Source organism: Musca domestica, unplaced genomic scaffold, assembly GCF_030504385.1.
Source record: "Musca domestica strain aabys unplaced genomic scaffold, Musca_domestica.polishedcontigs.V.1.1 3, whole genome shotgun sequence".
Lineage (NCBI taxonomy): Eukaryota > Metazoa > Arthropoda > Insecta > Diptera > Muscidae > Musca > Musca domestica.
The window spans coordinates 9,234,752-9,250,864 of NW_026712299.1; the positions used below are offsets into that span (position 1 = coordinate 9,234,752).

At 34.8% G+C, this 16,113-nt stretch overlaps 2 protein-coding genes across 18 annotated transcripts in view; one reads left to right on the top strand and one right to left on the bottom strand.

Annotated features, from left to right (window-relative positions):
* The window catches only part of LOC101889512 (homeobox protein 2), a 34,109-nt gene that overhangs the window by 5,147 nt on the left and 12,849 nt on the right, over positions 1-16,113 (bottom strand). The gene's annotated exons all lie outside the window — the stretch shown is intronic.
* The window catches only part of LOC101899511 (multidrug resistance-associated protein 1), a 73,515-nt gene continuing 65,962 nt past the window's right edge, over positions 8,561-16,113 (top strand). For 16 of the 17 annotated variants that reach the window (XM_059124645.1, XM_059124642.1, XM_059124646.1 and 13 more), the window contains exon 1: positions 8,567-8,688. The gene's annotated coding sequence lies outside the window, so the exon portion shown is untranslated. Of the gene's footprint in view, positions 8,689-16,113 lie in introns of all 17 variants that reach the window. The other variant, XM_005176179.4, reaches the window with a different exon arrangement.

The following is a 16,113-nucleotide window of genomic DNA, read 5'->3' on the forward strand; positions in this document are numbered from 1 at the left end:
ACTTCAAAAACGGTTGGCCAACACTTTAAAGGAAAGAATAAAAAGTACAGATTAGAATTTTTGAAAACGAGTTTTAGGAAAAGCATAAATAATTAAAAAAACAGTAAGGAAAAGTCAAAAGTCATTGGCCTGATATTAGCCATTATTTGTAGAATAAACCTAAAATCGGATTAAGGATATTTATGAGCTATATTAAAATCTTAGCCGATCTCGATAAAATTTGAAAGAGATATTTCCGAGCTCCATAAGATATATGGTACCAAATTTCATTGTTGTCGAATGGATATTACGAATTTTGGGGACTTAAACACCAAATCGGATCAAACATATATATGAGAGCTATAGCTATATCTGAACCGATTTTCACCAAATTTGAAGTACTTGCTTCGAGACTGAATTCGGTCGGACTGAAGTATTTTTAACGTTTTCGTCATATTCTCTATTTAAGTTCTTGGGTGTCAGTCATATTTTTCAATCGACTTGGTTGAAAATTTGGTCCATCCTCTTAGTCCAATTTTGGCATTGCAGCCGGTGTCTCACGAGTTAAATGATTCAATATCCAATTGACGGGTCTCGAACGTGAAATAAAATTTAATTTCTTTGAGTGTAAGCTTTCAAACGTTATTGCATTTTTATTTCAATAAATAAGAAAAATTATCTATCGCCGTCATCAAATGACATGCTTTATTGTGCAAATATGAATTTCGTGACGTATCGTAATTGTTAATCAATGTTTAACTTAGAATGAGAGCGAGAGAGGAGCGGAAGAACATTTCTCCTGATGATTTCAAAACTTCTGAGAATTCGTCTTAATTCCTCATAAAAAAAAACTTTTCACTTTTACTTCATTTATACCGGAGATGGGAAGTATATAGGAAGTTTATTAACAAAAAAAGTAAAAAAAGCAGGTAAGTTCGGCCGGGCCGAACATTTAATCCCCTCCACCATTTGGAAGGAACTTGTAAAATTAAAAAAAAACTTCCGGAAACTACCACTTAAATGAAAACTGTTATATGGAGACTATATGAAGACATGGAACGAGATTTTTTGTCATAGGCTGTAGTACCCATTAAGAACTGCAAATACGAAATTTGTAATAATTCAGGTAAATAATGTCGCTAAAATCATGAAAATACCGAATATCGGGAGGTACCGATATATGGGAGCTATACGAAGACGTGGACATGCACAGACAATTTTCTGTCATAGGCTGTAGTATCCATTACGAACTTCAAATACAAAATTTGAAACAATTCCGTTGAATAATGTCCTAAAATAAACAAAATACCGAATATCGGGAGGTACTGTTAAATGGGGGTTTTACGAAGACGTGGACATGTACAGACAATCTCATGTTATAGGCTGTAGCATCCATTACGAACATCAAATACCAAATTTGAAAGAATTCCGGTGAATAATGTCGCTAAAATCAACAAAGTATCGAATATCGGGGTGTACCTTTATATGGGGGCTATACGAAGACGTGGACATGCACAGACAATTTCATGTTTTAGGCTGTAGCATCCATTACGAACATCAAATACCAAATTTGAAAGAATTCCGGTGAATAATGTCGCTAAAATCAACAAAGTATGGAATATCGGGAGGTACCGCTATATGGGGGCTATACCAAAACGTCACCCATTTTCAATAGTAAAAGTCCCGAGACATAATACACATTTGAGTAAAATTTTTATCAACCTACTTCATTTCGTTCGGAAGCTAGAGTGATATCCACAGACGGACGGACATCGCTAAATCGACGTAGAATTTTATGCTGATCAAGAATGTATAAACTTTGGGGGGTCTAAAATGTATATTTCGAGGTGTTACAAACTGAATGACAAACTTAATATACCCTCCACACTATGGTGGAGGGTATATAAAATACTCTTTATCGTTTGATCTGCGATTTCAATCACAATAATGCATTTTGACATTAAATTTGTTAGTCCCCTGGCTTTGAATTGGTTTTAATTGTAGTCTACTTTGGCTCTGATAGAAGTTGCCGATCATTCCAATCGAAGATTTTTAAAATCTGCATCAAAGAAAAAAAATTTACTCTAAAGGAACAATTACGCCCATGTCGCAATTTTGAATGATAAATGTTTTTACAAGTGTGTTGTGGATGTATTACATTACTTATAATATTGCCCATCTCTGATACATGACACTTCTTAACACAAGCAAGCGCTCTCTCTCCCTCTCTCTTTATCTCTCAGTACACAATACATGAATAAATTGAAATGTTTTCACAATGACTTGACAACTTTAATGAAATAGCATACCCTCAACGATATTTAATAAGATAAAGTAGTAATAAAAAAGAAAATATTTTTAGCGTGAAATTGGCGTTTCTATCCGCTATAAATATCCCAATTGTGGAATTATAAATGTTTTATTTCTATTGCAACTCAGAGGATATAATAATTTTTTGTCGATCTTCTAGCACTCAAAAAGTGAAGGGTATTTTCTAGAGTTCGTTAGGACTTGTACCTAATCTAAATTGTCCTCCTAGCCTTGCGCGAGAAAATTCAATTTGTTCAATAATTACAGGAAAATTCCAGCAGATTATGAAATAAGAGTTAACAAGTAATCAGTAAGGAAAAATAAAAAGTCGGGCAGGGCCGACTATATGATATCCCACGCCACTATGCATATTTAGTAGAGCTCCTGTAACAAAAGAATTTATAGTGGGAATTTACCACCTATAAAGCTTTGGCTTTAGAGCAGTTATATTTTGGTTTCAGGGCGAACTAATATATGGGATGCATATCCTATTCTGAATCGATTTTCACTAAATTTGACGTAGATATTTTTTATACCAAAAAACATTACTATAGAGTGCAGTATATCACTTCGAGAAGGATTATTAAAAAATATATATATCGGAGTCGAGTTCCACTAAATGAAAACGTACGTTCCGAAATTCACTCAATTTGGGCTGATATTAGCCATTATTTGCACAATAAACCTGAATTCGGATTAAGGATATATATATATGGGAGCTATATCCAAATCCTACCCGATCTCGATAAAATTTGGCAAAGGATATCTGGTACCAAATATCATTGTTGTCGAATGCATATTACGAATGTGAGGGACTTAAATAACAAATCGGATGAAGCATATATATGGGTGTTATAGCTATATCTGAACCGATTTTCGAATGAAACATATATATTGGAGCTATAGCTATATCTGAACCGATTTTCACCAGATTTGATGTACTTGCTTCTATGCTGAATTCCATCGGAAGTGCCAAATTTCAGCCTGTTTGGGCTGATATTAGTCATTTGGTGCATAATTAACCCGAAATCGGTTGAGGATATATATGGGAGCTATGTCCTAACCGATCTCGATAAACTTTGACAGAGGTATTTTCGAGCAGTATCTGATGTCCGGTAACAATTATCATTCTTCTGGAGTGCATATTACGCATGTGAGGGACTTAAGACGCCAAATCGGATGAAACATATATATGGGAGCTATAGCTATATCTGAACCGATTTTCTCCAAATTTTCATTAACTTGCTGCTAGATTAAATTCGGTAGGATGTACAGCAATACAAGTTATTAGGACTTATATTGACCGAAATCGGTTGAAGATATATGTGAGCTATATCTAAATCTGATCCGATTATCACAAATTTCAATAGGGTTCGTCTGTGGGCCAAACAAATATTGTTTGCAAAATTTCATCTCAATTGGATAATAAATCTGACCTGCATTTTGTTCACAAGAATACGTGAACGGACGGACTGACATGCATAAATCGACTCAGAAAGTAGTTCTATAAAGATCCTCAAAAGTAACTATGTGTCTATCTCGCTTCCTTCTCCATGTTACAAACAAATGCACATAATACTATTTGGTTTAGGGTATAATGACGTATGAACAGACTCTAGTCTTACCCCTGTTAGCAATGACACATTTTCTTGACTGTAAAAATATCGAAACGGGTTGCAATTGCAACAGATCAAATCAAACTCAGATCAGATGATGACAATCTCTTAGATAGGCTACACCGAGAGACTTATCACAGGCGCATCAAAAATCACGTCTCAAGCAACCTTAAACGTAATGCTTAAATCGCTCCTGTCGAACTTAGTATACAGTACCAAGCGGTACTAATTCGATAAGACTGTCCGAACAGAATATAATATACGATCAAAAATGTCTATGACTTTTATGCCACTGCCATGCTCCATCAAGGATTAAGAAGCAAGTACGTAAAAAGCTTGAAGTCATGGCTAGGCATATTAATGTCAAATTATAAAGGAAAACTACGGCAGGATTTTAGTGCGGCTCTGTAATTCCTTTATGAAATGTCACAAAATATGCCCAGCCATGACTTCAAGCTTCTTATGTACTTGCGCCCTTAGACTCAGTGTCCATTCCGACTCGGATCCCTTAATCATCTTGATGTAATTTCGCAAAGAGGTTTTATTGGCTCTGGCGTTAAAACACAACTCTGTTCGACGCATTTATCCATCCTCTCTACTTCTCTTCAAATACGTATGGCTTTTCTCAAACATTATTCCTTTTTCAAATATCTTTGTTTGGCTTTCTTGGCCTCACATTTGTATGATTTCCTTGTAGATTTGTCAAGCTTGACATGGCCTTAAGTCCACAGCACACTGGCTAGGGTGTCTTCCCAGAATAGGCGCTTCACTTCGTAATCTCAAACAATATTTCTTTCAAGAAAACAAAAGGTGTTAACTTTAGTTTCGTTTGTATTTGTTTAAAATGAGAAGAATTCCGATAGAAAGAGGCAAAGAAAAAAGTATTTTCCCATGTGCTGGCCATGTACTCTCCCCAACATTCGTTATCTTCATTCGTCCTACACATCTGATACCGGCCAAAACCTGATAACAATTTCTACAGAGTTGGCATGATTTTAATATTTTATTAGCATAGAGAGCGAGAGAGAGAGTTAAAAGAGCTAGTAATAACCTTGTCTCTTCCATTGGGCATTGCAAGAGGTTCGAAAAATCAGCGGTGCTCAAGAAGAAATATCTCTTTTCAGACAAATTTCTCTTTGCTTATTTAAATCAAGAACAAAACAGTGTTAAGTCATTATTTATAAAAATATTTTTAACCCATTTGCTTTATAAATTATTTTGGCAAACATTCTTATTTAAAAACAATTAAATTGAACCGTAAAATATAAAGAAAAACAGAATTTTAATTTTCTCTTAAATTATCTCTTTTTTCTCTTCATGTTCTAGAACACGGTTTTGAGCACCGCTGGAAAAATAGAAAACGAAATTATTTAAGAGAAAACTAACACTTCAATTTTCTTAATATTTCATTTATTTTAACACTGAATAAATGTTGTTAATAAAACTACCCATTAAAATAAATAAGCTACCAATTAAAATAAATAATGCGTGGTTTGGGGTTTAGAAGAGGAATCAAGAAAAAATTCTATCGATTATAAAATTGGTAAATTCCCATAGCTTTTGCATTGATTCCCATTTCTTTAAATGTCAGATGTGTAAACGACAAATCAATTTATTTATTTGAGTAAAAAATTTACAAACACCTGGGAGAAAAAAAGGCCTCCATAAATTAAGATGTATTTGAACAACTGATAAATACTCCTTAATACGTTGGGTATTATTTGAAGCAGCGGTGCTCAAAACCGTGTTCTAGAACATGAAGCAAAAAAAGAGATAATTTAAGAGAAAATTAAAATTTTGTTTTTCTTTATATTTTACGGTTCTATTAAATTGTTTTTAGACACGAATGTTTGCCAAATTAATTTATAAAGCAAATGGATAAATAATATTTTTATAAATAATGACTTAACACTGTTTTGTTCTTGATTTAAATAAGCAAAGAGAAATTTGACTCGAGAGAGATATTTTTTCTTGAGCACCCCTGTTTGAAGAGAAGTCAGAGTATTACTCGAAGAGCATAAATTGGCCAAATTTATGAAAGAGATATGCTCTACTTAAAAAAACTTTTCACATTGAATTCTTTTTTTTTGAATGTTTTTTTTATTATTTATTAATTTTGAAATAAAAACAAACAAATAACAGAATATCGGGAGGTACCTTTTATATGGGGGCTATACCAAAGCGTAGACCTATATATACTATGTTCCGCCACCGAAGCTAGAACCTATTGTGAACTACAAATTCCAATTTTATGACTAATCCGTGGAAAAACGTGGATGAAACCATCAAAATACCGAATATTGGGAGGTATCCTTATATGGGGGCTATACAAAAATGTGGACCTATATAACCAATCTTCTGTCGCCGAGCTGGAACCCATCCGTGAAAAAATGTAGCGAAAATCATCCAAGTACCGAATATCGGGAGTTACCGTTATATGGGGGCTATACAAAACTGTGGACCAACATATCTCATTTTCAATACCAAAGCCATCCTAGACACAATAGAAGTTGTTCTGCCAAATTTTGAAGCTCTACATCAAATAATGTGGGATGTATCGTAATTTCAACAGGCAGACTGACGAACATTGTTAAATCGACTTAGAATTTTATGCTGATCATGAATATATATATACTTTATGGGGTCTACGACGAATATTTAGGTATATTACAAACGGAATGACAAAGTTAATATACCCTCCTTTTCAAGATGGAGGGTATAAAAATCGGTCTATGCTACACACTTTTGGTTCAAAACAATGCAATGGTTAATCACAAAAAGAGACCAGTAAGGAAAAGTCAAAAGTCATAATTTGCACATTAAACCTGAAATCGGATTAAGGATATATATATGGGAGCTATATCCAAATCTTAGCCGATCTCTATAAAATTTGGCAAATGTATTCCGGAGCTCTATACGATATCTGGTACCAAATATCATTGTTGTCGAATGCATATTACACATGTGAGGGACTTAAAAGCCCAAATCGGATGAAACATATATATGGGAACTAAAGCTATATCTGAACCGAATTTCACTAAATTTAATCGACTTGCTTCTAGACTGAATTTGGTCGGATGTGCCAAAATTCAGGTCATTTTGACTGATATTGATCATTTTTGGTGCACAATTGATTAATCGGTTGAAGATATACAGGGTGAGATAAAAAAAAAACAGCAACAAAGTCAAACGCCATAATATTTACATTTTTTTTTAATTTGTTGAATGAAAGCAAAAATTGTCGGAAATAGCATCAACTTTTAGAACAAATTTAGATTTGTTCGAATTGGTCACCCTTGGCACGAATTATGGCCTTCAAACGGCCAATGAAACCGTCACACGCTGCCCGAATGTTGCTCTGCGGTAATTTGGCCTATTCCCGGCGAAGCCCTTGCTTGAGGTGATTGACACTTTGGTATTTTTTAGTGCCAAAATACTCTAGACACAATAGTCCAGCGGATTGGTATCCGGAGATTTTGATGACTATTGTGCGCTGGAAATGAATCGAGGAACCCCATTTTGTAACCATTCTTGGGTGGCGCGTGCTGAGTGCGATGGTGGGGAGTCCTGTTCTAATGTCCACGGTCTGCGGCCAAAATGTTTGCGTACCCAAAGTCTTTAATACACCGTACTTGCACTTTTTGGAATTTCAATGGCTTCAATGGCCCGATGTCATTTTTCAATATTTTCCGAATGGAATGTGTTCAGCTCACGAGTCATTTTTCGGCTACTGCGATGCGGGTTTCGATCAAGTCGCTTCTTTACTTTTTTACTTTTCGAACAATTTCTGCTGATGTTTCTGTTTTCCTCCGTCCACTTCCTTGACGTCGGGCTACGCTACCAGTATCACAGTAACGAGCGATGGTACGAGACACGAAAGATTTATTCATATTTAAATGCTGGAGTGCTCTAACGATAGCCACTTGTGGTTTTCCATCCAAATGTAAAGAAATTACATGATTATGAAGTTGGTTGCAGTTTTTTCGTCTCACCCTGTAGACAATTCTCCTTCAGGGGGTAAAGTACTCACACTCCTTGTGTAGAATTTCAGACAATTCCATTGAAAAATGTGGTTCAAATCATCAAAATGCCGAATATCGTTGGTACCGTTATATGGGACCTGCCTGCTAAATCGTCCTAGAATTTTACGCTGATCAAGAATATATATACTTTATTTGGTCTAAAATTATTTTTTGATGATGAGTTACAAACGGAATGACGAACTTATTATACCCTCCATACTATGACTGGTGGAGGGTATAAAAATCGGTCTATGGTACAAACATTTAGTTCCAAACATTATAATGGCCAATCGCAAGAAGAGAAATACGTAGCAGTCAAAACTCTGTTCAGTATTCGTCATAACAATGATGATTTAACAAAAAATTATACACTCTCAACTCTTACTCTCTTTTTTCCACTTTGCAAGAGATCTTATCAATACGCAATACAACCAAGCAAAAAAAAAACTTACTTAAGAGAGAGAAGGCTTTCAATTTGCAAATTCTCTCTTTGTTCAAAGAGAGCTTGACAAGATAATGAACAGCACTATCGATGTTTCGACTTTAGTTGTTGAATAAAAAAAAACAACAAAACGTTTAGTTAACGATTTTTAATAAATATTCAAACAAAACTCTGGCATCGAATTCATAAAAGTTCAGTTGGTGCGAGAGGTTCGAGCGTGACGGACGGTTGAAGTTCGAATTTGTGTTTAGACGACGGCGTGACAACAAAACAAGTGTGGTAGTGACATTAAATAAAAGAAAAAGAAGAAGAAGAAAAGGTAAATGAATTAACAAAAAAAAAAAAAAAAATGAATAAAAAAAATAAAACAAAACACAAATTGCCGGTTTTAGAAAGAGAAGCTGTAACCCAAGTTTAAGAAAAAAAACAAGAATTTTAAAAATATTGTGAAATAACGGCTGGAGATCGATAAAAACGAAACAAACATCTAAGAAAACAAAGAAAAAAACCAAACATGAGTGAAAGTTTGAACCAATAAAATTTTGTAAAATAAAATATAAAATGGTTATGAAATAGCGTTCATTTGAATATTTCGGGTTTTGTTTTTTTTTTCGAAATATGTATTAGAAAAAGTTATGGCTTTTTGTTCAGTTAAATAAATGTTGCAGTGTACAATTAAATTGTAATTGAGTTGTTTTATGTTCGATTCGATTCCGTTGCAATTTCAATTGAATAAAATCTAACCAGATCACAAAAACAAAGAATGAAACCTTGAAATACAACAACAACATCAATTAATTGTCATTTTAATGGTTACAATTACTAGGGTTGTTGTTGTTACTATTTTGAAAAAAAAACTACAACAAACATCAAATAAATGATTGATAAAAAAAAACGAAAAATACCAACAAAATAATCATCAATAATTAGTCAGAATTTAAACATTTCATGCTGTGGTGGTTTTTTGTTTTTTTTTTTTTGCTTTTTTTGAGGAATGTACGAAAAATCCCCACAAATGGAATATCTATGTATCTTCGCTGGATTTACATATGTACGTACATAAAAACACTCAAAACGTAACGTTCAACCAGCGAGCCAGCCAGCCAGCCAGCCAGCCATTTAACCAAGCAAAGCTATACAGCCAAGAGCAACACAGCACATGTCGTTCCCTATTATGACTCGCCATGACGTCACGTGTCAAATGACTTGGCGGTTTTGCTTTTGTTGTTGTTTTTTTCTTTAACGCTTCGAGTTAACGACACATTTACTGGCTCTCATAATCTCTGTTGATAACATTGACTAAAATTTGCGACAAAGGTACTCAGCGCTACTTCGCTACTTCATTGGGGATTTGGTATAACTTTCTTCGAGAATGGATTAGATTTTTTCTATGGAATACAGTAGCGCAATGAGGAATTATTTGCTATAGAATAAAGTTCGTCAGTAGCATTGAGGAATTATTTCTTATAGCAAAAAGTTCGTCAGGACCATTGAGGATTTATGTGCCATAGCAAAAAGTTGGTCAGTAGCATTGAGAATTTTTTTGCTATAGCAAAAAGTTCGTCAGTAGCACTCAGGATTTATTTGCTTTACCAAAAAGTTCGACAGTAGCATTGAGGAATTATTTGCTATAGCAAAAAGTTCGTCAGTAGCATTGAGGAATTATTTGCTATAGCAAAAAGGATTTATTTGTTATAGCAAACAGTTCGTGAGTAGCACTCAGGATTTATTTGCTATAGCAAAAATTTCGTCAGTAGCATTGAGGAATTATTTGCTATAGCGAAAAATTCGTCAGTAGCACTCAGGATTTATTTGCTTTAGCAAAAAGTTCGACAGTATCATTGAGGACTTATTTGCTATAGCAAAAAGTTCGTCGGTATCATTGAGGAATTATTTGCTATAGCAAAAAGGATTTATTTGTTATAGCAAGAAGTTCGTCAATAGCACTTAGGATTTATTTGCTATATCAAAAAGTTCGTCAGTAGCATTGAGGAATTATTCGCTATAGCAAAAAGTTTGTCGGTAGCATTGAGGAATTATTTGCTATAGCATAAAGTTCGCCAATTGCACTAAGGATTAATGTGCTATAGCGAAAAGTTCGTGAGTAGCACTCAGGATTGATTTGCTATAGCAAAAAGTTCGTCAGTAGCATTGAGGAATTATTTGCTATAGCAAAAAGTTCGTCAGTAGCATTGAGAATTTATTTGCTATAGCAAAAAGTTCGTCAGTAGCACTCAGGATTTATTTGCTATAGCAAAAAGTTCGTCAATAGCACTCAGGATTTATTTGCTATAGCAAAAAGTTCGTGAGTAGTACTCAGGATTTATTTGCTATTGCAAAAAATTCTTCAATAGCACTCAGGATTTATTTGCTATAGCAAAAAGTTCGTCAGTAGCACTAAGGATTTATTTGCTATAGCAAGAAATTCGTCAGTAGCACTCAGGATTTATTTGCTATAGCAATAAGTTCGACAGTAGCATTAAGGAATTATTTGCTATAGCAAAAAGTTCGTGAGTAGCACTAAGGATTTATGTGCTATAGCATAAAGTTCGTCAATAGCACTAAGGATTTATGTGCTATAGCCGAAAAATCGTCAGTAGCATTGAGGAATTATTTGCTATACAAAAAGTTCGCCAGTTGCACTGAGGATTTATTTGCTATATCAAAAAGTTCGTCAGTAGCATTGAGGAATTATTTGCTACAGGAAAAAGTTCGTCAGTAGCACTTAGGAATTATTTGCTATAGCAAAAATTCGTCAGTAGCCCTTATTATTATTAGGAATTATTTGCTATAGCGAAAAGTTGGTCCGTAGCACTGAGGAGTTAATCAGAAGTACTGAGTATTTATTTGCTATAGCATTGTATTCTGGAATACAAATAGTCTTTCACAACATACTTTAGAGGTATCAAACTTCATAAAATCTAATAAAATTTATATATTTTTATACCCCTCCACCTCGGAAAGGAGGTTATATCAAATTTGTGATTCTGTTTGTAACATCCATAAATATTCGTCATAGACCCCATAAAGTATATATCTTTATAATCAGCATAAAATTCTAAGTCGATTTAACAATGTCCGTCTGTCTGTTAAAATCACGATCCAGTCCACATTATTGGACGTAGTGCTTAAAAATTGGGCAGAACAATTTGTATTGTGTCTAGGATGGTTGGTATTGAAGATCACTTCATTTCCAGCGCACAATGGCCACCGAAATCTTCGGATACCAATCCATTGGATTATTTACAAGCGCTTCGCAGCGGGCAGCATGTGACGGTTTCATTGGCCGTGTGAAGGCCATAATTCGTGCCAAAGGTGACCAATTCGAATAAATCTAATAATAAATCTAATAAATAAATCTAAACTTATTCTAAAATCTGATGTAATTTCCGACATTTTTTAAAAATTAAAAAAAAAATGTAAAAATTATGACGTTTGACTTTGATGTAGTTTTTTCCTCTCACCCTGCATTTTTAATCCGATTTGGGATTTTAAGTCCTTCATATGTGTAACATGCCTTCTACAACAATGATATGTTGAACCAGATAACTAATGGAGCTCGAAAGTACCTCTGTCAAATTTTATCGAGATCGGATCAAATTAGGATATAGCTCCCATATATATCTTTAACCGATGACCAATATTAGTCCAAATGACCTGAAATTTGGCACATTTAACCGAATTCATTCTATAATCGGTTCAGATGTAGCTATAGCTCTCATATATATGTTTCATCTGATTTGGGGTTATAAATTCCTCACATGGGTAATATGCACACCACAAAAATAATCTTTGGTACTAGATACCAGATATAGCCCAGAAATAAGTGTTTACAATTTTGTCAAGATCGGTTCAGATTTGGATATAGCTCCCAAATATATATCATTATCCGATTTCAGGTTGTTTCGTGCACCAAATGGCTAATATCAGTCCAAGTGACCTGAATTTTGGCACAAGTAGAAGCAAGTACATCAAATTTGGAGAAAATCGGTTCAGATATAGCTACAGCTCCCATATATATGTTTCATCCGATTAGGGATTTCTCCTCACATGGGTAATTTGCCCGGACATCAGAGAGTGCTCGAAAATAAATCTGTCTGTCAAATTTTATCGAGATCGTTACGGATTTTTATATAGCTTCGATAAAAATCCTTATCCGATTTTACGGTTTTTGAATTCCACTTTTTGGGGTGTTAAAAAATTTAGTTTTTCAATGACGTTTACATTTAAGATTATCCATATCATAAATAATTTTGAAATCTCAACAAGCCAGTGAATTGTAAAAACACCAAAAACTACAACAAAATAACAAGCTTATCAAGTGGTGAAGTTGTGAACAACACGTTAACACTGCGAGGTGACAATAATTATTTTCCTCCCCCACCCCTAATACCATTCCAAAAAAGTAAAAGAAAAACCAAATAAATATTAATGATAATCATAATAACAGAGCAACAACAAAAGCGTAAGTAAAGCAAATAATAATTTCACAACTGAACTTTTGTTTTTAAATAAAAAAAAACAAGTAAATTATTTAACTACTACCGCCGAGGCTGCTTCTGCTGTTGCTGCTGCTGCGGCAAAAACAAAAGCAAACAATGTTGACTTTTATAAGTGTGCCACAATCAACCAGCGGCCCCGCCCCACAAATCTATCCACCCATCCGTCCATTTGTACCGAACAATAGCGCCGCAGTCTGGAACAATGAAACAACCTTCACGGCCGCTAAAACCAAGATTACGATTATAGAATTTACAACAACACAGTGAGATAGTTTTTCATTAATCGTAATTTTGGTTCTTTGTTTTTGCTTTTATGTTTTCTTCTCCTTTATTTCACCTGATTTTGAAATAGAGGCCACCCGGGTCCCAGAATTGTAAAAATTTTATCTCAAATAGTAAAAAATAGAAAAACGTTTATAAACGTTTGATAAAGCTTGAAAATACAGATGGGGAGATAAATACAGCAAGGTAATGAATGCTCTCCCGTCAATTTTTTTATAGAAAAAAGTTCGTCAGCAACGGCTGAGGAAGTTTTTTCAAAAAAAAAAAAGTTCGTCAGCAAAGGCTGAGGTAGCGTTTTTTCCTATAAAAAATTTAAAAAGCATCAGGTATCGTTTTTGCCGACAGATGTATACCCTTAGCCAATGTTCGATTATTTAAATATGAATGTGTATGAGCTACCAGATATAGTCGGCTGAAGTATTCCATTTTTATAATTCAAATAAAAATATTGGTATGGGCACAATTATAAGAAAATCGAACATTTCTATCCAATTTTATGCGAAACCATAAATTCCATAATCATCTCAGATTTCTGGTTGAGACAAATATTTACAGGGTGAGATGAAAAAACTGCAACCAACTTCAGACTGCTGTCATTTCTAAGCCACTCGTCCGACAGCTGTTAAAATTATTCCAGTGACAGCTCATTATATTGTTTACAAAACCTACAAAAGCATTTTGGTGAGAATTTTCCAGTAAAAAAAGTTATTCGTGATGGAATTTAAGCGAGGCTGAAAATGTGCATCTTCGGTTGGCCACCAGAACTCAAGCGGGGGCCATGGTGATGGTGTTGGCCGCCATAACAGCCGATGGTCGCTCTTCGCTCGTATTAATCGACCGTGGAATCAGAATAAATGACGAATACTATCGCGAAAATATTCTGAAGGGTGTACTAATGCCTTGGGCATGCAAACATTTTGGCCGCAGAACTTGGACATTCCAACAGGACTCAGCACCATCGCACTCAGCACGCGCCACCAAAATCTACGGATACCAATCCGTTGGACTATTGTGTTTGGAGTATTTTGGAAATCAAGGTCGATCACCTCAAGCAAACCCTTCGCCGGGAATGGGCCAAAATACCGCAGAGCAACATTCGAGCAGCGTGTGACGTGTCATTGGCCGTTTGAAGACCATAATTTGTGCCAAAAGTGACCAATTCGAATAAATCTAAACTTATTCTAAAATTTGATGCTATTTCCGACATTTTTAGCTTTCATTCAATAAAATTTAAAATTATGGCGTTTGACTTTGTTGCTGGAGCTTTAACTTTATCTTGAACCGACTTTCACCAAATTTACTTGCCAGATGTGCCAAAAATCAGGTAATTTAGACTGATATTGGCCATTTAGTGCACAATTAACCCAAAATTTATTGAATATATATATGGAGGCTTATCCAAATCTGAACCGATCACCACAAAATGTTATGCATTAATTTTTTAGGTGTATCTAATATCTGGTACCAAACAAAAATCATCGCTGTACTGTGCATATTACGCATGTTGGAAATTTAAATCCCCAAATTGGATGAAACATATATATGGGAGCTATAGCTTTATCCGAAACGATTTCCACCAAATCTCATGTACTACTTCTAGACTGAATTCGGTCGGATGTGTCAAACATCAGGTCATTTGGACTGATATTGGAAATTTGGTGCACAATTAACCCGAAATCGGATAAAGATATATATAGGAGCTATATCTAAATTTGAACCGATTCACACCAATTCCAATAGGGTTCGTCCTTGGGCCAAAGAAATATTGTTTGGAATATTTCATCTCAATCGACCTGCATTTTGTTCACAAGAATATATGAACAGACGGACTGACACGCATAAATCAACTCAGAATGTGATCCTATGAAGATCCTCAAAAGAAAATATGAGTCTATCTCTTATACCCTTACCACTATGTGATGTAGGGTATAAAAATTCGTCCGCAAAATTGCTTCAGATGATCTAGCGATGTCCCTCTGTCTTTCCGTCTGTTGTAATCACGCTATCTTTCGAACGAATTCAGGTAGAAAGCTAAAATTTTGCATACATGCATAGTTTACCAGTAGGCAGATTAAGTTCGAAAATACGCCATGCCGGTCCACGTTTTCGTATAGACCCCATATAACGGTACCTCCCGATATTCGGTATTTTCATGATTTTAGCGACATTATTTACCCGAATTATTTAAAATTTCGTATTTGAAGTTCGTAATGGGTACTACAGGCTATGACAAAAAATTTTGTATGCAGGTCCCAGTCTTCATATAGCCGCCACATAAGGGTACCTCCCGATATTCGGTATTTTGAGGACTTCAGCATAATTATTCACCGGCATCGTTTTAAATTTCGTACTGGAAGATACCAATGGGTACTACAGCCTATGGCAAAAATTTCTGTATGAAGGTTCACATCTTCGTATAGCCCCCATATAACGATACCCCCGATATTCGGTATTTTCATGATTTTAACGGTATTATTTACCGGAATTATTTCGAATTTCGTATTTGAAGTTCATAACGGGTACTGTAGTACTATGACAGGTCCACGTCTTTGTATAGCCCCCGGTATTTTGACGATTTCAGCAACATTATTCAACGAAATCGCTTCAAATTTCGTATTGAAAGATCTTGATGGGTACTACAATTTATGGTAAAAAAAATCTTATGCAGGTCTACATCTTCGTATGGCCTCCATATGACGGTTTTCATTTAAGTGGTACTTTTCGGAATTTTATGAAATTTTTAAATTTCCTTCGAAATGGTGGAGATTTTTTACTTGTTCCTACAGAGGCATGTTCTTATAGATTCTACTGAAAATAGCAATCCCATCAAAATTTTTAAAGTTTCCATCCCATTTTCAATGTAAATATTTTTTTATGTATTGATATGCTGTCCGCAAGAATTATACAAATAAATTAAGTTGTTGAATATTGCTGCTGTTTTTGTTTTTAGAATTTGACGC